Source organism: Sus scrofa, chromosome 11 (assembly GCF_000003025.6).
Source record: "Sus scrofa isolate TJ Tabasco breed Duroc chromosome 11, Sscrofa11.1, whole genome shotgun sequence".
Taxonomy (NCBI): domain Eukaryota; kingdom Metazoa; phylum Chordata; class Mammalia; order Artiodactyla; family Suidae; genus Sus; species Sus scrofa.
In genome coordinates, this window is record NC_010453.5 from 6,300,137 (window position 1) to 6,318,563 (window position 18,427).

The 18,427-nt window shown below is 43.7% G+C and overlaps 1 protein-coding gene across 7 annotated transcripts in view; it reads left to right on the forward strand.

Annotated features, from left to right (window-relative positions):
- MTUS2 (microtubule associated scaffold protein 2) overlaps window positions 1-18,427 on the forward strand; it is a 496,219-nt gene that overhangs the window by 261,322 nt on the left and 216,470 nt on the right. The window lies entirely within an intron of this gene.

Genomic DNA, 18,427 nt, shown 5'->3' on the forward strand with positions numbered 1-18,427 from the left:
TCAGTCCCTAAATGGTTGAGGAGGCCTTGTCCTGACCTCGTGTGCCCCGTGATTGAACGCTACTGAAAACTCCGCTTCCCACCCTTTTTTTACCTCGCAGGAAAGAGACTCAGAGAAGCCTGGGGAAGGCCATGGGGCCCATCCCCACTGACCCCGAGAGAACGGAGGATCCAGAAAAAAGGATGGTTAGGCAGCATGTCCCCCTCTTGAGGCTTTAAAATCTGCCCCCATCTGCTTGTGGGTGGTGAGGTGAGGTCACCAGCAGACAAGGTGGGGAGCGGCTTGGCTGGCCCCTGCCCCCCGCCCCGTGGATCCAGACCGCAAGGTCCCCCACCCCCACCCCCGGCCGCCGTGCCCTCGATGGGGTGAAATGCAGGGGCCTTTCTTCCTTTGCCTTCCAGGCTCCGTGCAGCATTGTTTCATCGGGTGGCATTTCTTCTGGCTGCTTGTTTTTGTTTGCATCATTATTTCTGCCCTAAATTTAGCAGCCCTGGGCAATGAGCTTGCATTTGACAGTGATTTTGGCTAATGTGCACAGTGGTGGGAAGACAGGTGCCTTAACATAAATCTTAATGATTTCAGTGATTATAAAGTACCCTGGCACGCAACAATGATCTCTTCAAAATGGGTTATTGGCAGGGTTCTTGGAAAAAAGCCTTTCTGTCATGTAATAGAGTTTGAGCTATTACCCTCCTTTATCCAGGGTTAGCATATATGGGAATTTAATTCACAGCATTTTCACAGAGGTGTGGGAACCCATAAAGAGACTAGGACTCGAGGTAAGACCCTTTCATGGAATATTTAACTTTAAGAGTGCTTTCCTGAAAAAGATTTTTCTGAGAAAATCCTGACACCACATATAATTGTGTGTTGGTCTGAGGAAATAATTTCAAATAGGAAATAATTTTTGTCCACCTTCTGTAAAAATAATTTAAAATCAGGTGCTCTACTATTAGCCATCAATGAAACAAATTAAAATAATTATATGGTTCTTTTCCCTACTTAAGCATTAGAATTAAGGAAATGGAACTTCATTTAAAGCAGAAATGTCTCATTATGAAATATTGCAAAGTATTTTTAAAGGTTTAAATTTAGGAACAAGGTGAAATTCTCTGTAATCAGGAACAAGTTGAAGTGCTTGAATCTCGACGGTTTTCTGTGGCTTTGGGGATAAAAACCATGCGACGTGGCAGGAGCTCCTCCTCTCCTCTGTCTGGTGTCATCACACGCCAGCTGCCCTCCCTCTCTCCACTAACACAGCCCCCACCATCCTTCAGGTGCTCGCCTGCCTCCTCCTGCCCCAGGACCTTTGCATAGTCTGCTCCCACCCCAGGTCTAGCCTTCCCTTTATTTTTCACAGCAGTAACACATCTCAGCTGAAGCCTCTCATCTTCAGGGGAGCCTGTGTTGACCTTCTTGGCCGGATCAACCCTCCCTGCCCTGACTCCAGCCACACACACAACACCCCCTTCACGTTCTTCCCTTTCAGAGCGCTTCTCCGAGCTGCACGTTTATAGATTTATAGGTGTTTTAATAATCTCTCTCAACCTCTGTAGAGCCCATGAGTTGCTTAAGAGCTGGGACCTGAGCCTGGTTTTGCCTGGCATGGTAACTGCTCTCTTCCGTCTGCCCCGATGCTTAATAAACCTTTTGGAAGAAACAGAAGACAGTCAATACAAGACTGGTCCTTTTGATTGGCTCTTGGTTTTGCTGTGAAGACATTTCTTTTACAACCTTTGCTGTATTTCCGATAGAAGTTCTGTGTTTTGGTGAGTAGATGACATTGCAGTGAATCTCTTTAGAGATGTAACTGAGATGCAACATTGTGTGTGTTTAAGGTGTACAGACAACGCTGTGTGTGTTCATTTGAAACAGCTAACGTCAGGTCGCAGAATTTTCGTGTCTTTGTTGGTGGTGGGGACGTTCAAGATCTAGTGTCGTCGCAGTCTGATGCGTGCGATGCAGTGTTGCTGAGCAGAATCACCACACGGTGCATCATCTTCCCTTGCAGCTTCTTTTCTCCCCTGTTGCTGTGGCGGTCATTTGCATTTCTGCTATTAACACAACATCAACACGTCCGCTGTGTTATGGGTGGAAGCAACATGTTTAAAGGCAGTTCCTGCTGCTCTGAAGCGTTTTTCTTTTCTACTAAGGACAGCAGGGAATAGTTAAATGCCATGAGAAATTAAATTTCCACAGAGTCGATGCAGTGAGGAAGCACGTGTTTAACACTCACGTCCACACAGCCATGTCAGAGCCCAGCGACCAGGGAAAGGAGAGTTCTGCGCTTATTGTCGAAAGAACAGCCTGATGGAGTAAGACACAGTACAACAATTAGTTTAAATTTAAATTTCGTACAGTATCTGTTTCTCTAGGGCTAGGATTTTTATCTCCTTTGGGATTGGAAACACGTCTGAGAAGCTGTGAAACTCAATTCTAGGGACCCATAGAATTGACGGGGAAAAATAAGCTGACCTGGAAAAGCAAAGCAAGTTGGAGGAGCATTCATTCCATATAGGAGTCTTCCAACAAATGAACCCTTCCCCAGCAACTTGGATGCCTTTCTTTTTTTATATATATAAATTTTTTTTTTAATTTTCCCACTGTACAGCAAGGGGGTCAGGTAATCCTTACATATATACATTACAATTGCATTTTTCCCCCACCCTTTCTTCTGTTGCAACATGAGTATCTAGACAAAGTTCTCAATGCTATTCAGCAGGATCTCCTTGTAAATCTATTCTAAGTTGTGTCTGATAAGCCCAAGCTCCCGATCCCTCCCACTCCCTCCCCCTCCCATCAGGCAGCCCCAAGTCTCTTCTCCAAGTCCATGATTTTCTTTTCTGAGGAGATGTTCATTTGTGCTGGATATTAGATTCCAGTTACAAGTGATATCATATGGTATTTGTCTTTGTCTTTCTGGCTCATTTCACTCAGGATGAGATTCTCTAGTTCCATCCATGTTGCTGCAAATGGCATGATGTCATTCTTTTTTATGGCTGAGTAGTATTCCATTGTGTATATATACCACCTCTTCCTAATCCAATCATCTGTCAATGGACATTTGGGTTGTTTCCATGTCCTGGCTATTGTGAATAGTGCTGCAATGAACATGCGGGTGCACGTGTCTCTTTTAAGTAGAGTTTTGTCCGGATAGATGCCCAAGAGTGGGATTGCGGGGTCATATGGAAGTTCTATGTATAGTTTTCTAAGGTATCTCCAAACTGTTCTCCATAATGTGGATGCCTTTCTTACTAACTGGAAGGTGGGCTTCCTGCTCCCACAGCCCTAGACATGGAAGACCCCCTGAGTCTTCTTGCTGCGTTGATGGGTGTCTGCTCCAGGCCTGTTACCCGGCTTTATCTTCCTGAGAGTCTCTTCACCCACCCGTGTGCTCAGCAATAAATGTCCAGGATTTAAATGTGTATGGTTTCTTTTTTTCTGGATTTATAATGTACTTTAATACATAGGTTCTTACCTGGGAATTCAGACTAGCAACTGTGTGTAGTGTTGGTTTTATTAGTACTTACACGTAGATTTCCAAGACAAGTCGATTTTATGTAGATGTCCTTTTAGGCTTTCGCCTCTGTAAAAAGTTTTTTGAGGATTTGGCACTTAAATGCTTACCGGGTCAGTAGCCTGCCATTGTTAACAATAACATTTAATTTAGTTTTAAAGTAATTCAGCTCAATTGATGATAAAAAGTAAGTGAAGTTCAGTGGCCTTCCAGTATACCTCTGTGGAGTTAATTTGATTTTTCAACGTTGTCGTATGTGTGACTTTATGGAAGAATAGGAGCGTCTGTGAAGCCATGTATTTTACATTTAATGTCACATATGGGTTCTTGTGCTCTTAAGATTTAATTCTCAGATATCCTCTAGAATTGATTATTAGGCTTTTTTAAAAACGGCTATACCTGGAGCACATGGAAGTTCCCAGACTAGGGATTGACTCAGAGCTACATGTGGGACCTTTGCTGTAGCTTCAGCAAAGCCAGATCCTTTAACTCACTGCAACCGGTTGGAGATCAAACCCACACCTCCACAGGGACCCAAGCCGCTGCAGAAGGATCTTTAACCCACTGTGCCATAGTGGAAACTCCCTATTAGTCTTTTTAAAAATAAAGTCCTTCTAATAATGCAATCATTTTAAAAAAGGAACTACTTTCTTTCTTTTTTTTTTTTTTATTTTCCCACTGTACAGCAAGGGGGTCAGGTTATCCTTACATGTATACATTACAATTACATTTTTCCCCCACCCTTTCTTCTGTTGCAACATGAGTATCTAGACATAGTTCTCATTGCTATTCAGCAGGATCTCCTTGTAAATCTATTCTAAGTTGTGTCTGATAAGCCCAAGCTCCCGATCCCTCCCACTCCCTCGAACTACTTTCTAAATAAAACTAGTTTGGTGCTTTATGTGATTTGAACGGTAATGCAGTCTCTCCCCATACAGATAACTCAGAACGTATGCGTGGCTTCTAAATAGGACCATTAGAAAATAATTCAGTTTTGCCTTTTTTAACCAGAAAAGTTAAAATCAGAATCTATTTTAGGAGTAAACCCCAGTAAAGAACCTAATTAAGTCATGTTATATTTACCCTCTCAGGTTCACAAATGTATGATACGGAAAGAAATAGAAGGGGGACATGAACAGAGAAACGAGAGGGAAGCAGAGCCGTGCTTTTGCGTCCTTTTTACCAGAGCACAAAGGGACACAGTGAGATGTTTAATTTCGTTGAGCTTAATCTCTTTTTAAATGATATCCACAGGCATTTAGTGCGTCTGTCATGACAAATTTATCTAATGTTTATATTGCTGAACACACTTTGCAACAAGCCAAAACAATGTACTAAATCCCAGAAAATGTTGAGTGGGGTTTATTCTGAACGTTATCTGAATTTTTTTTTTTCAATGTTTCTCAAACGACTGCCCTTGACTTGTGGTCATTCAACAAGAAATGACTGACCTTCCAAACCCACCGTTAGCCCTTGAGTGTGACTCGTGCTTCTCATGGATGTTGGTGATGTTTAAGGTTTCTGAGCTCCATGTGCACATGTGGTTAGAAAAGCCCCTCGAATGAGCCCTTCAATAGGTTATATTAGCTGATGGCTCTGTTCTTATAAAAAGCTTTGGGCGATGGTCTGGCAGCCAGGGCTCTATTGAGGCGCTCTCTCAGCACCCTTGCAAGGAAGGCGATTGCTCTTCGCTTCATCTTAGCATTGCACAAATTAAATAACCCACCCAGGCAGAGCCAGTACCAGAGCAGGCGGTTGGGATTCACAGGTCAGAACTCTGTCCATGCCTTTGCTTACTTAATTTTACCCACACTTATCTGCTCGTTTCCATAACAAACAGGAAGCCCTTGTGGGTAGGAAGATGGGCTAGCCATTCAAATGTGACACTACTGACAGCCAAAATATTTTATTTCCAGCCTTGTGAGCAAAGTGCCCCTTCTTTATTCCTCCCTAAGTCTTTATTACCCTTATTCCAGGATCACGATATTAAAGTTCAAAGCTGGAGGAAGAGGTCAGGCTGGGAAATCCTGATTCGACAATTTAAGCCTTGCCTGGAGCCGGGGGTGGGTGGGTGGGGAACGCTCATGTTTTGCATAGACCTTCACACACACAACTCCTGTCACTTTATGAATCCGTGTGTGTGTGTGTGTGTGTGTGTGTGTGTGTGTGTGTGTGTGGAAAGAATGTATTGTTCCGTCGCTTTCATGTCTAGGTCACTCGCGTGTCAATCCTGCCCTCATATTAACAAGCCAGATAGGACAGCCTCACCAGTGAGGGACCTGCCCACAGCTTGCAGTAGAACAGCTGCCTCAGTTCTGATTTCTGTGCCCCAGGCTTGTTGGGGCACAACAGCAAACAAAATCAAAGACAGAGCTCACAATTTCTCACTAAACTGCATAGATGTTGCAGAGAGCAAAGTGCAGGGTTTCCCATTTATCAAAGTGGGACTTAAGAGTAACGTGGGCTTTTAGCCCAAGGATGGGGTGCTTTTTATGGCCTTTGGTGAAATGTCCTTTCATGTCACAGAAAACAAAAGAGAGAGAGAGAGAACGAAGTATGTGTATGTCTAGGTAACACCAGTTTCTTAGCATTTAAAGGTAAAGCAGAACGAGTTGTTTGGAAAATAAAATGGTTTTGAGCATATGATTCATCCTTTTGTGCTGGAATATAAGAGGTGGTGCTTGCAGCAGTGAGCTTCTGTCAGCATAAGGTAGGCTTTTAATTTACATGTGTGTCAGGAGCATTAATTACGTATCTGCATTGTACACAGAGGACTCTGCTGGGATGAGCAAAATTTCAGATAAATGGATAGATGATAGACAAGTGATAGATAGTTATGTGTGCATATTTTATACACATACGCATAATTACATATTTCATTCTCACTTTAGAAAGATCTTCGTTTAATCTACTTTACGTGATCTTCAGGAGCCCTGTTGGGCTCCTGAATTTGGGCACGCAGTTGAGGACATTTCTAGCTAATTCGAATGTGTTAAACGTAAGGGTTCTTCTCTTACATCACAAGCACTGTCCCACCCAATCTGCAGGAAGTAAAGGTGATGCCAAGAAAGTAGCAGACGTGCCTGGAAGAGAGATCTGACGGTTTGTATCTGCCTTTCATATTGTCTCACCTCTTGCCAAATCCTCCAGACTTGTCGATTCCAAGTGTTTCCCTGTCAAGAGACCCCTGGATCCTTGCCTGTGTGGAGCATGCTGATGTGTTAGGAAAGGTTCAGAAACTTTTAAGTTTAATCAAGTCCCATTTGTTTATTTTTGTTTTTACCATCATTACTCTAAGAGGTGGATCTGAGAAGAAACCCTAAACAACACGAAAAGACAACCCACGGAATGGGAGAAAATCTTTGCAAATGAATTGATTGACAAGGGATTAATCTCCAAAATTTATAAACACCTTCTGCAGCTCCATACCAAAAAAACAAACAACCCCATCAAAAAATGGACAGAAGATCTAAACAGACAATTCTCCAAAGAAGACATACAGATGGCCGAGAAACACATGAAAAGATGTTTAGGAGTTCCCATCGTGGCGCAGTGGTTAACGAATCTGACTAGGAACCATGAGGTTTCAGGTTCGGTCCCTGCCCTTGCTCAGTGGGTTAAGGATCCAGTGTTGCCGTGAGCTGTGGTGTAGGTTGCAGACACGGCTTGGATCCCCCATGGCTGTGGCTCTGGCGTAGGCCGGGGGCTACAGCTCCGATTCGACCCCTAGCCTGGGAACCTCCATATGCCGCAGGAGCGGCCCAAAAAATAGCAAAAAGACCAAAAAAAAAAAAAGTTTAACGTCACTCATTATTAGAGGAATGCAAATCAAAACCACGATGAGGTACCACCTTACACCAGCCAGAATGGCTGTCATCCAAAAGTCTACAAACAATAAGTGCTGGAAACGGTGTGGAGTAAAAAGAACCCTATTACACTGTTGGTGGGAATGTAAATTGGTGCAACCATTGTGGAAAACAGTATCGAGATTCCTCCGAAAACTACTAATAGAACTACCATTTGATCCAGCAATCCCACTCCTGGGCATCTATCCAGAGAAAACCATGACTCGCAAAGACACATGTACTCTGATGTTCATTGCAGCACTATTCACAATAGCCAAGACACAGAAACAACCTAAATGTCCATCGACATAGGAGTGGATCAAGAAGATGTGGTACATATACACAATGGAATATTACTCAGCCATTAAAAGGAACGAAATACCGGCATTTTTAGCAACCTGGATGGACCTAGAAATTATCATGCTAAGTGAAGTCAGTCAGACAATGAGACACCAACATCAAATGCTTTCACTGACATGTGGAATCCGAAAAAAGGACAGACGGAACTTCTTTGCAGAACAGACATTGACTCACAGACTTTGAAAAACTTATGGTTTCCAAAGGAGACAGCCTGCAGGGTGGTGGGATGCAGTGGGGGTTTGGGATGGAATGCTATAAAATTGGGTTGTAGTGATCATTGTACAACTATAAATGTAATAATTTCATTGAGTAATTTTTTTAAAAAAGGAAAAAAAAGGAAAAGGTTCAAAGAAGAGGCCCAGTAGCCACTAGGAAGGGCTCGGAGAAGGAAGTGAAGGCCTGGTCTGAAATGTCTGTAGGGGTGAACTTGAAGCACGGACAGAGAACCCTGGGGAGGCAGATGCTTAGGGGCGGGGGGGGGCGGGGAAGGGGTGGTGAGGGACCAACTGATACAGAAAAGGTGAAGGCAGACTAAGGATGCAGTGGATCTGAGAAGAGGAAAACGGAGGGTAAGTGCACAGAGCTCTTCTTAATGAAAGCTTCCAGAATGCAAGGAGCTTGCGTTATTCCCCTACTGCCATTATTATTATTTTCACTGCCTTAGTGTTAACTCTGCTCCCATGAGCACTTACATGGGAAGGAAACAAAACTGAACACTAATGAATTAGAGCTGAATTCTCACTCGGCTCATCAGCCCACACTCCTTCTCATCATGCCACTTCTTATCAGCATCCCCCTCCAGGAGACCCAGAGGGCCAAGGAAACGCTGGGGCTGAACTCTGTAAATCAAATGACCGATCATGTCTAATGATGCCTGCGCACCGTGCAACTAGATGCAAGTGTTAGTGGGTGTGAGTGCATTTCCCACGGAGCCCACCTGTCTGGTTTCCCTGCTGCCCCTCCACCCTGAAGTCTCCCAGATGGGATAGGGTGTCTGCTCTCAGGTCCTGGTGGCCTGGGTGAGGCTCACAGCCTGTATCAGGACTGGTGGGCAGCCTGGAGAGGCACTAGGGACCCCAGTTGTCCTCCGCCCCAGACAGCGATGGAGATTCTCGTTCCCAGGACGTGTGTGTCTCATTGTTGTTGCTATTGAGTAATGTGGTCCTTTGAAACAGCTTCTCTATTTAGAGACCATTGACAAAAGCTATCTTTCTAAAACGGGGTGGCTGTCCAGGCTTGCACTGAGGGGAAGCAGGGCTCCCTACCTCACCCATCTTTGTGTCAGGAAAGAAGATGCCCACTGATATTTGACTTCAAGAAATTTGCTGTACCTTTTCCAGTTTCCTCTTCTCCATCTGTAAACTGTGGATTGTTGTACATATTCTTACAAGGAAATTTGGTAACACAGCCTCTTTATTTAGCCGAAGACGTGGTGAGTGGGGAGGGAGGGTTCTAGCAAATTAAAATTTCCAGGTAACATAGAGCTAATGAGAAACTCTTTTTGTTTGGGTTCGAGGCCAAAGCCTTTCTCCAGTGTTTTGTTATACTCCTCGCCTTATAAATATAGAGCATTGGGTACAATTAAATCCTGATTTAGGAATTCCCATTGTGGCTCAGTGGTTACGAACCCGACTCATATCCATCAGGATGCAGGTTTGATCCCTGGTCTCACTCAGCGGGTTAAGGATCTGGTGTTGCCGTGAGCTGCAGTGTAGATCACAGACGCAGCTTGGATCCCAAGTTACTGTGGCTGTGGCGTAGGCTGGCAGCTGTAGTTCCAATTCAACCCCTGGCCTGGAAACTTCCATATGCCGCAGGTGCAGTCCTAAAAAAGCCAAAAAAAAAAAAAATCCTGATTTAGTAAATGGGAATCTTATTGACATAGAAAGCACAGGTTACTGGGCTGAAGTGCGAGGTGTATGAGAACCTCTTCTTTGAGGTGGTGATGAGACTTGTGCGGTGGGATGGGGGAGATATGGAGTTGTTCTGAGTCATGAGGAAGAGTAGACCTCACATTCACAGTAGTGGAGGCGAGATCTACAAGTAGAGGGAGTCCAGTGGAGGAAAAGGTAGAGCAGATGGCTTATGTCAGGATTGCATTTGCCTGCATAGGACAGAAAATCCAAAATAATTACAGCTGAAACAAAGTAGAATGAATTTTTCTCCCATGTAAAGAGAATCTGAAAAAGTCTAGGGGGCTTGTATGACTTGGTGTTATCCTTCTGCTCTGTTTCTCTGCTAACATCTGTTGGGTGCTCTTACCTCGTGGTTCAACATGGCTGCTTGAAATCCAGTCATTGTGTCAGCATCCCAGTCAGGAGGAAGGAAGAGGGGCCACACGTGGGCTAGTGCTTTTCTCTTCAAGGCAGTTTCTAAAAGAGGCACACACAGTTCTGCTTACAGTTCAGGCATCAGATCTCAGCTCCTTGGTCCTACTAGTTACAGGGGAGGCTGGGAAGTGTCTTCTTTCTTCCAAATGGCCACCTTCTCCATGAAAATTATGGGGTTTTGTGGTAAGACGGAAGGAGAAACACACGTGGAGAATAGCCAGCAGTCTCTGCTACGAGGTTTGGAGACAATGCATGATTGTGGTGTCTTGGAAACAACACCTGTTAGTAGGAACTTGGGTCTCGAATCTCCCGACTGCTTTGCCGGTGACACCCTGTGTGACACTTCTGGGTGACCTAGCTTTGCTGAGCTTTAGCTGTCATGTTTAAAGTAGAGCTGCAGACTCTGATCCTCTCTAAAACCACTGTCCTGCCACCTTTCCTTCCTGAAAGGGCTTGGTCAAAACAGGGCCACAGTGATTTACGATTTTGGTTATTTCGGGTTTAATCCATCAAGGATTTACCGTTGTCCATGTGAATGCTCTTTGGCCTGTGCAGAGAAAAAGTCGCCCAGCAAGTTGAAGCATTTAATAAACTGAATAAAATGCTGTAATGAATTAAAGGATTAGTCAGACCTGATATTTCACGGGGAATTAAATGTTGGCAATGTCCAATTCAATGTCTTCTTCAATTTAAGGTCCTTGGCTCTGACTGAATTTAGCATTCTAATTTATTATAATAAGATTCAGTTGCACATTCAAGCCTGAAATTGTTCAAGGAGATAAAATTACAAAGAGAACCCAAGGCAGGGGGCTTGTTCATCCCAACCAAAATTTGAGTATCGACCAACTTCCAGGCACTGTCTCAGGGACTTTTCCAGGCTAGTGCAGGTCCCCAGACAAGCACACAGGACCATGCTACGGTGAGTACAAAGGAGAAAAGGGAAAAGGACAAGGAAGTCGAGTCGTGAGTTCAGATGGGGGCCAGCTAGGGGTGAAGTGCATTTGAGCTGCCCCCGTGAAGATATGCATCAAGCAAGTGGCTGTGCAGGCAGAGAACTTTGGGGTCAACTGCAGGCCAAACATGTAAGTTTAGAAATAAATCATCACTGGATGAACAGTGGATATAATCATGGAGCTGTGCGAGGCCACCAAGGGAGAGGGGCTGGGCTGGGAGTTCAGGATGACAGCAGCGTTTAGGGGGGAGAAGAATCCGTGGAGAGAGTGGGAGGAGCTGACAAGTAGGATGAAACTCAGGAGGTCAGTGCTTCCTAGAAGTCAAGGTGAGGTCACTCGCTCCATGAGGGTGTGTGTGTGTGTGTGTGCGCGCGTGCAATGCTTTTGGTGACTTCTGTAAACATTGTACAGTGACCTGCATAAACTCCGGATCACTGCAGCCCCTCATAAGCATGTGTTGACTCAAGGAATGTGTGTGAATCTAAGTGAGGAATGGAAGGTGTCCGGTGCATTTAGGAACTAAGGGGTATTGATGTGGTGAGGGGGGCTGGACACCGCTCTGCAGTGGGACAGAAGTGGATGGCGTGGGAGTGGAGAAGCGATGACACTGTTTTAGGACGGGAAGAGGAGGCGAGAGCTGGAAGGGACAGACCTGCAGGAGCACATTAGGAAGTGAAGCTCGTGTGTGCGCAGAACCCAAGGGCCGGGTAGAAGAAGAGCATTTGGACTCAGAACCACAGCGACCCGAAAGCACTGGCGAACCAGGGAGCAGGGGGGTTCAGGTTAGGTGGCGTGGGCGGGAGCGGGGCCAGCTTAGTGAGTGGACAAGCTGGGCAGCCACACAGAGCCTGGCTCTCGGCAGCGCCTCGTGCTCGGTTCCATGTCCCGTTGCCGCCATATTGACCCTTTTAAACATTTGTAAACAAGGAAACTTGCTTAAAATGTTGCCCTGGGCCTGCACATGATGTCCCAGTCGGAAGTAAGCGCATAGCAACCATCAAGTCACATTTTTTATAGGTTATCATCCTCATTCCTTTATTAGCTCTTCCTTCTAACATACGTATCTTCCTACTGTGTGCCAGGCACCCTTCTGGGCAGTTCAGTCTTTCGTCTGGGGTTTATCTGTGTTGGTTGCGACGTAAAATTGCATCTGTTCATGTTTTTGTTGTAGATTTTTTTCAATGACTTCTCTTTCTTGTCTTTATTGATACTTGGTGGGAAGTATCAATAGAATCAGTAGCTCTGAATCCTCAATCCTTACTTCTTGGCGTCAGCCCTTCTACTCTAAAGATGTGTCAGTTTGCAAGTAGACTTCGAGAAAGGATGCTGTTACTTGGTAAGTTCGAGCCCCAGGATGTGTAAATAGTTGAGCTACTTGCTTCCGTCTTAAATTCCTCTTTAGGCCTAAATGGTAATGGTGTTAAGGAACTCAACTAAAATCCAAGAGTCTGTGTGACGCTAAATGTTTACATATTGGTTCTACCCTCACACTTAAATGGATTTGCTTCTAAAACCCCAAGTTTCATGTCTAGTCACTTATGATGGAACATGATAATGTGAGAAAGAAGAATGTATACATGACTGTGTAACTGGGTCACCTTGCTGTACCATAGGGAAAAAAATACTGTATTGGGGAAATAAAATAAAATAAAAAACCCAGTTACTTATCTATTGCCTGGGTATCCGTAACTTGCATATGTGAGGAGAGGGTCTTCGAAATCTGAGGTATCAGGGCCTTTTGCCGTGTTAAACATGTTCCATTTCCTTAGGAAAAAAATAGTAGCTCAGCGTGAATGATTGGGATGGAAATAGCATATCGATTCTCTCCCGGCGAAGGTCAAGATGATGAATTATTCGAACCTTCGGAGGAGATTATGACTGAGTCAGTGCTGCAGTCACAGAAATTATATTGCTTTTCCCACTTTTATTTTGTGGCTCCAATACGTACATACATACACAAACATCTTAAACTCCCCTTCATCTATTTCCTGAAATAAAAATTTCAAAACTATATCTTCTGTATGCATTGCCTTTCGATAGCCTCTGAGACCTAAAACTCAGATATTTATTTACTTATTTATTTATTTAGTCTTTTTAGGGCCACACCCATGGCATATGGAGGTTCCCAGGCTAGGGGTCAAATTGGAGCAGTAGACACTGGCCTACACCACAGCCACAGCAAAGCCAGATCCGACTCGCATCTGCGACCTACATATAGCTCACAGCAGCAATGCCGGTTCCTTCACCCATTGAGTGAGGCCAGGGATGGAACCTGCGTCCTCATGGATGCTAGTCGGACTTATTTCTGCTGAGCCATGATGGGAACTCCTAAACTCGGATTTTAATTGAGATATTTTTACCTCTTTTCCATTTAGATGGTATTTTTCTGTTCTGTTCAGGGTGTAAAAACTTCTATATTCCCTTCCCTTTAAGGCAGATTGTAAACTGATGGTGTGCTTACAAAGACAGCCTAATTTCATTTCATTTTATATTAATTTGGAACAGCACGCCTACACATTAACAGTTGTTTCCCTCTCATTTTGCCCTTACATCAGCTATTTTTTTACTTTATTGGAAAATGTGCTTTATTGATGCCTGCTATTTCCATGCTACCTGGACATGCAATGACATGCATACACCTTTTTTTTTTTTTTTGCCTAAGGGGACATATTGCATGTTTGGGTGCACTCTTAACGTATTCTGTTTACCTCTGCGCTTATCAAGAAAGCAGTTTCCTGACAACAAAAGGAGGGTCCCATGGTGGCTTGCACATTTCTTGTTACTGTTTTACCCTTGAGAAATCCTTCACGCTGTTTCACCTTCACCCTTTAAAATAACCAGTGAGCCCCCCGAACCAGAACGGTAGCTGCCACGCTCTGTTCATTAGTGTTCGGTCATGGTTGCCCACGCTGAATTATGGAATTTAAAAGCATTTTATTCCGTGGAAACAAGGTTGGATTGGAACTGTAAAAAGGGGGATCCACGAATGAAAGATGAGCCAGACGTCATCCTGTTTTGCATATTCTAAAATGACTCTCGATTTGCCTCATAAATATATTGCCCTCCATTGATTAGGGACCTGGTCTGACGTGCTTTGCAGCAAATTGCAGTTTTCTCCTCATGCCCACATGCTCACATGCAGAGGAACTTCCCTGCTGCAGAGTCCTGCAGGACTTGGGTGGACTAAATCGAAGGACTGATTCCTTCGTCCCACTGGGGCAGACGGTGATTATTTATGGTCAATATTTCATGAAAATTAAATTCCCTGCGATTTATGGTTTATAAAGATTAACTATGTGCAGAGAAAATGGAGAATGCCCAACTGTGCCCGGCCAGGCTCTTTCCAGCCCCTCAATTGAGGCAGCCTCTGCATGAGCCTTTCTCTGCTGACACTCACTGAGCCTCTTCATGCCTCAGTTACATTTTCAGCCAATAGTATGTTGATAAATCATATGGATAGTTGGAATCTGAGTGGAGTGGTTAAGCCATATATATAAGGACCTGAGAATCATATTTTTGAGTTCTTAACCTATCATTGTTTGAGTCTGCTTTTAGAAAATTTACATTCTTTTATTACAAGCTGAAAATAATTCGAAACAGAAAAATTGATGCTGAAGTCCAATATTATTTGTATACTGTAAAGGAGAAGTCTAAATTCTCTGTTTGAAGGATAAAAGCTTTTTTTTTTTCAGAATGCAAAGACTAATGGACAGTCAAGCATAAATATTTATGAATGATTATAAAGGAAAGGGGTTTGATTCCACTTACCCCCGGGGGACGTGGATTTGCTGTCCCCCCTCCCCCGTAATGACAGTCATTTTCACTTAGAACTTCCATAGGCAGTAACAGAGGAGAGAATGACAACACTCCGTTGCTGCAGCCCTTAGACAGTGTGTGTTCTCCACTTGGTACATGCGCTGGAAAAAAAAAAATCGCCTTAGGATGGTAACAAAGAGAGCAGCCTGTGTAGATGTCTGTCATTTGTGCACTGTTGATGACTTCGGGAAACATTGTGGCATTAGAGGGCTACAGTATTTCTAGTGATTGGCTAGATTGCCAGATGTATTGAACTCACTAATGACTGCCTTTGAGTAAGACAGTAGGGTGTTGTTGACAGAAATAAACCCTTGGTTTTATTGCACGTGGCCACCACTTGCTGTCTGGACATCCAAATTCAATGATGCAGGGTCTCAAAAATAAGCTTTTTTTTTTTTTTCCTTGAAACTTACAACAGAGACTTGCTTGCACTGGCTGATGAGCATTTATTTTAAAATCACACATTTTAAATATATAATTTATATAAACATTCAAGTGCAACTGTAACAGACAGATTCACCCAATAGCTTCATATATTTATATGTTTAGTGGGTTTGAAATTGGCAATCCCAACTTAGTCATGAAGGGAGTCATATTTTTCTTCACTTTTCTGTAGCTGAACTGTGCCAGGCATGGTTCTCTTGCTGCAGGTAGTACCTAGCATGACGTCCAGGCTGGACTAGCTCTCTGCGTTGGCTGGGCCAGTTCCTTATCTTGGCTTTCATGGGCTCTGCTGCTTCCCTAAAACCCTCCTTATCTTCTCTCTGAACTTCTGTTGAAGGTCCCCATGCCCTACATCGTGGCTGTCCCTTGTAGGCATGGTGGCCCTTTATCACAGCCGTCTTCTGTTCACCTTACATTGTGGGAGCTTTTCAGATCTCTCCTGTGCCCACGGACCTGGGCAGGGAGTGATGGGTCCTCGCACCTTAAGGTTTGCCCAGGTGTCTTCCTCGCTCTCCTCCTGGCCCCCATGTTGGGGTAGGGAATGGGTCTGGGGGTAAATCTGAAGCTCACTTTGAACCATCTTAGATGGAGGCTAATAGACATACAGTAGAGCTGGCAGTTGAATACACAGGTCTAGAGTCTAGGCGAGAGGTCTGGCCTGGAGATAGGACTTTGGAAGTCATGAGCCTTTAGAGCAAACCAACAGGCCCGGACCAGATCACAGAAAGAGTAAATGTAGAGAGAAAAGCGAAGAGAGAAGATGGATTCATTTAAAGGAAGGGGAAAAAACGGAATGGCTACAGCAACGAGTAATACTAGTTTAAAGAAAATCATTATAGGCTCTAAGGCTGGGTGGGCTGTTCAGTTCTTATTCGTGGAAGTTGCGGGGACCGGATCGTTCACGTCTCCTCGTACAAACTTCACTAAGTGACCTCAGAACGCTTTCCTCCGCGGCCTGGAATCCTACACTCCCCGACCCAGCGCTTTCTCAGTGGGTTGAAACTGGCACCGGTAACGAAACATTTGCCAACTCTGAAGTCAATTTCAGAGGAGGAGGAGGAGAAATTGGTGTAAATAGAAAGGTAATCCCATTTCCACCTTAGAAATTTCTGGTCCTAAAACACTTTAAAATATTCAGCCATGACCCACAGCCGCAGAGTGGAAACTGGATCCCCATTAGTTGGGAACTGGATCAAAATTCCTGCCATAAGGCTGCCTGCAGTGTACAGGAGACACCCCAGCATATGCTCAGGAGAGGACCTTGCCTCCAGCTTCTGTGGAGGAATCCGGAGGCAAGGAGAGCTTCAGCCGTTATCCCCAGAGTCTCTTAAATCCCCTTGTCTACTGCTTTCTTTCCCTCTGGGAAGAAAAAGATCCCAAACCTTGGCTCTGCTGACAGTGAATCTTCTAAGATCCCAGCATCTTGGCAACATATAAAGTGTCATAGTCCTAGAAGTGTCTTCTCTTCTGAAGAGCCCAGAGGCTGGACTGTGTCCTTCATGACAGCTCATTCCAATCCCCTTCATCGATTGTTTCATATCTATTGTTTTATATTTATAAATCTTACACTGGACTGTTGGACATTTGGATTATATGTCAAACCATATTGAATACTGAGCAACAGAAGTCATTTTATTTTTATTCAAGTATAGTTGATTTACAATGTTGTATCAATTTCTGCTGTGCGGCAAAGTGACCTGGTCACACACCCACCCCCACACATATATGTGTGTATTTATATACATATTATCTTCCATCATGTTCTATCCCAAGAGACTGGGTAGAGTTCCCTGTGCTGTACAGCAAGACCTTACTGCTTATCCATTCTCAGTGTAACAGTTTGCATCTCCTAACCCCAAATTCCCCGTCCGTCCCACTCCCCCCACTTCCTCCCCCTTGGTAACCACAGGGCTGTTGTGCACGTCTGTGAGTCTGTTTCTGTTTGTAGACAGGTTCATCTGTGCTCCATTTTAGGTTCCACATATAAATGATATCATGTGGTATTTGCATATTAAATTGGGCTAAAACATTTATATTCATGAAGCTGCAATTTCATCAGCAACACGTGACCCTATCGCTTCTGTTTTTTTTTTCCAGAATTAAAATAAATTGGAATCAATTTTGTAAAAAAATAAAAAATAAAAAATTCTTGAATTCCCAAGAGATACTTTAAGAATTGCAAAACTCAGGTTGGGAATTATTGTGTGAAGCGAGGTATCTAAACCACGGTGCTAGGGACGTTGTGTTGAGGGGCGCTGTCCTGTGTAGGATGGCAACAGCGTCCCTGGCCTGTGCCCTCCAGATGCCAGTAGCCCTCTTATTTTGGATGTGACAGGAAAAATTCCTCCAGACATTTCCTTGTGAGGAAAAATCATTCCAGGTTCAGCAGCCCTGGTCCAATGCAGTAAAAGTCTTCTTATCTCTATAGGGATATGTTTAAGAAATGCTGACATACGTGGTGACAGACGATGTTGTTTGGGTCGGCGCCACTGGAAATATTTAGCAGGAACTGATGTGATAACCGTGGAGAGTTCTTCATTTGAGGAGAAAAAACAGCAGCATCCATTTGGACAGCTCAAGAGGGTTTTTTCAGTTGAATCTTAAAATGCTTATACCTCCTCTCAGTAAACTAAATGTTCTCTAGCGATGCTATGAATTCCCAACCCAGGAGGGAAAAAAAAAGAAGCACAGGACATAAATATCTTGCTAAACTATTAAAAACAAATTTTGAGAATTTGATGACTTTTCATTTTTACTTGGAAAATCTGAAAGTACTTTTGACTTACACTGTGATTTCAGTAGGTATGCTGTTGCTTAAAATTGTACCTGTGATTTCTGACCAGGTCATTTAGGTTTCTAGATTTTCTCGTCCGTCTCATTGATATATAAAAAGAGCTCACCCTTTCATTTGAAAATGTCTGTAGGCATTTTCCCCTCAGACTGAGAATAAATTTTATTGATGGACTATAAATAATCTCTTTAAACACTCGTAATAATTGCTGTATTCCTAGGTATCAATACTAGGTAGGTGTGTGAGGTGAAGAAACTTTGTCCAAAAATAGGAACATAAAATGTATTAAATGAAGAAAAATCTTTCTCAGTCCTAAATTTGGGATGGCTTCCAAATGAAGATGTTCTCTTAAAAAGAAAAGTGATTTTTAA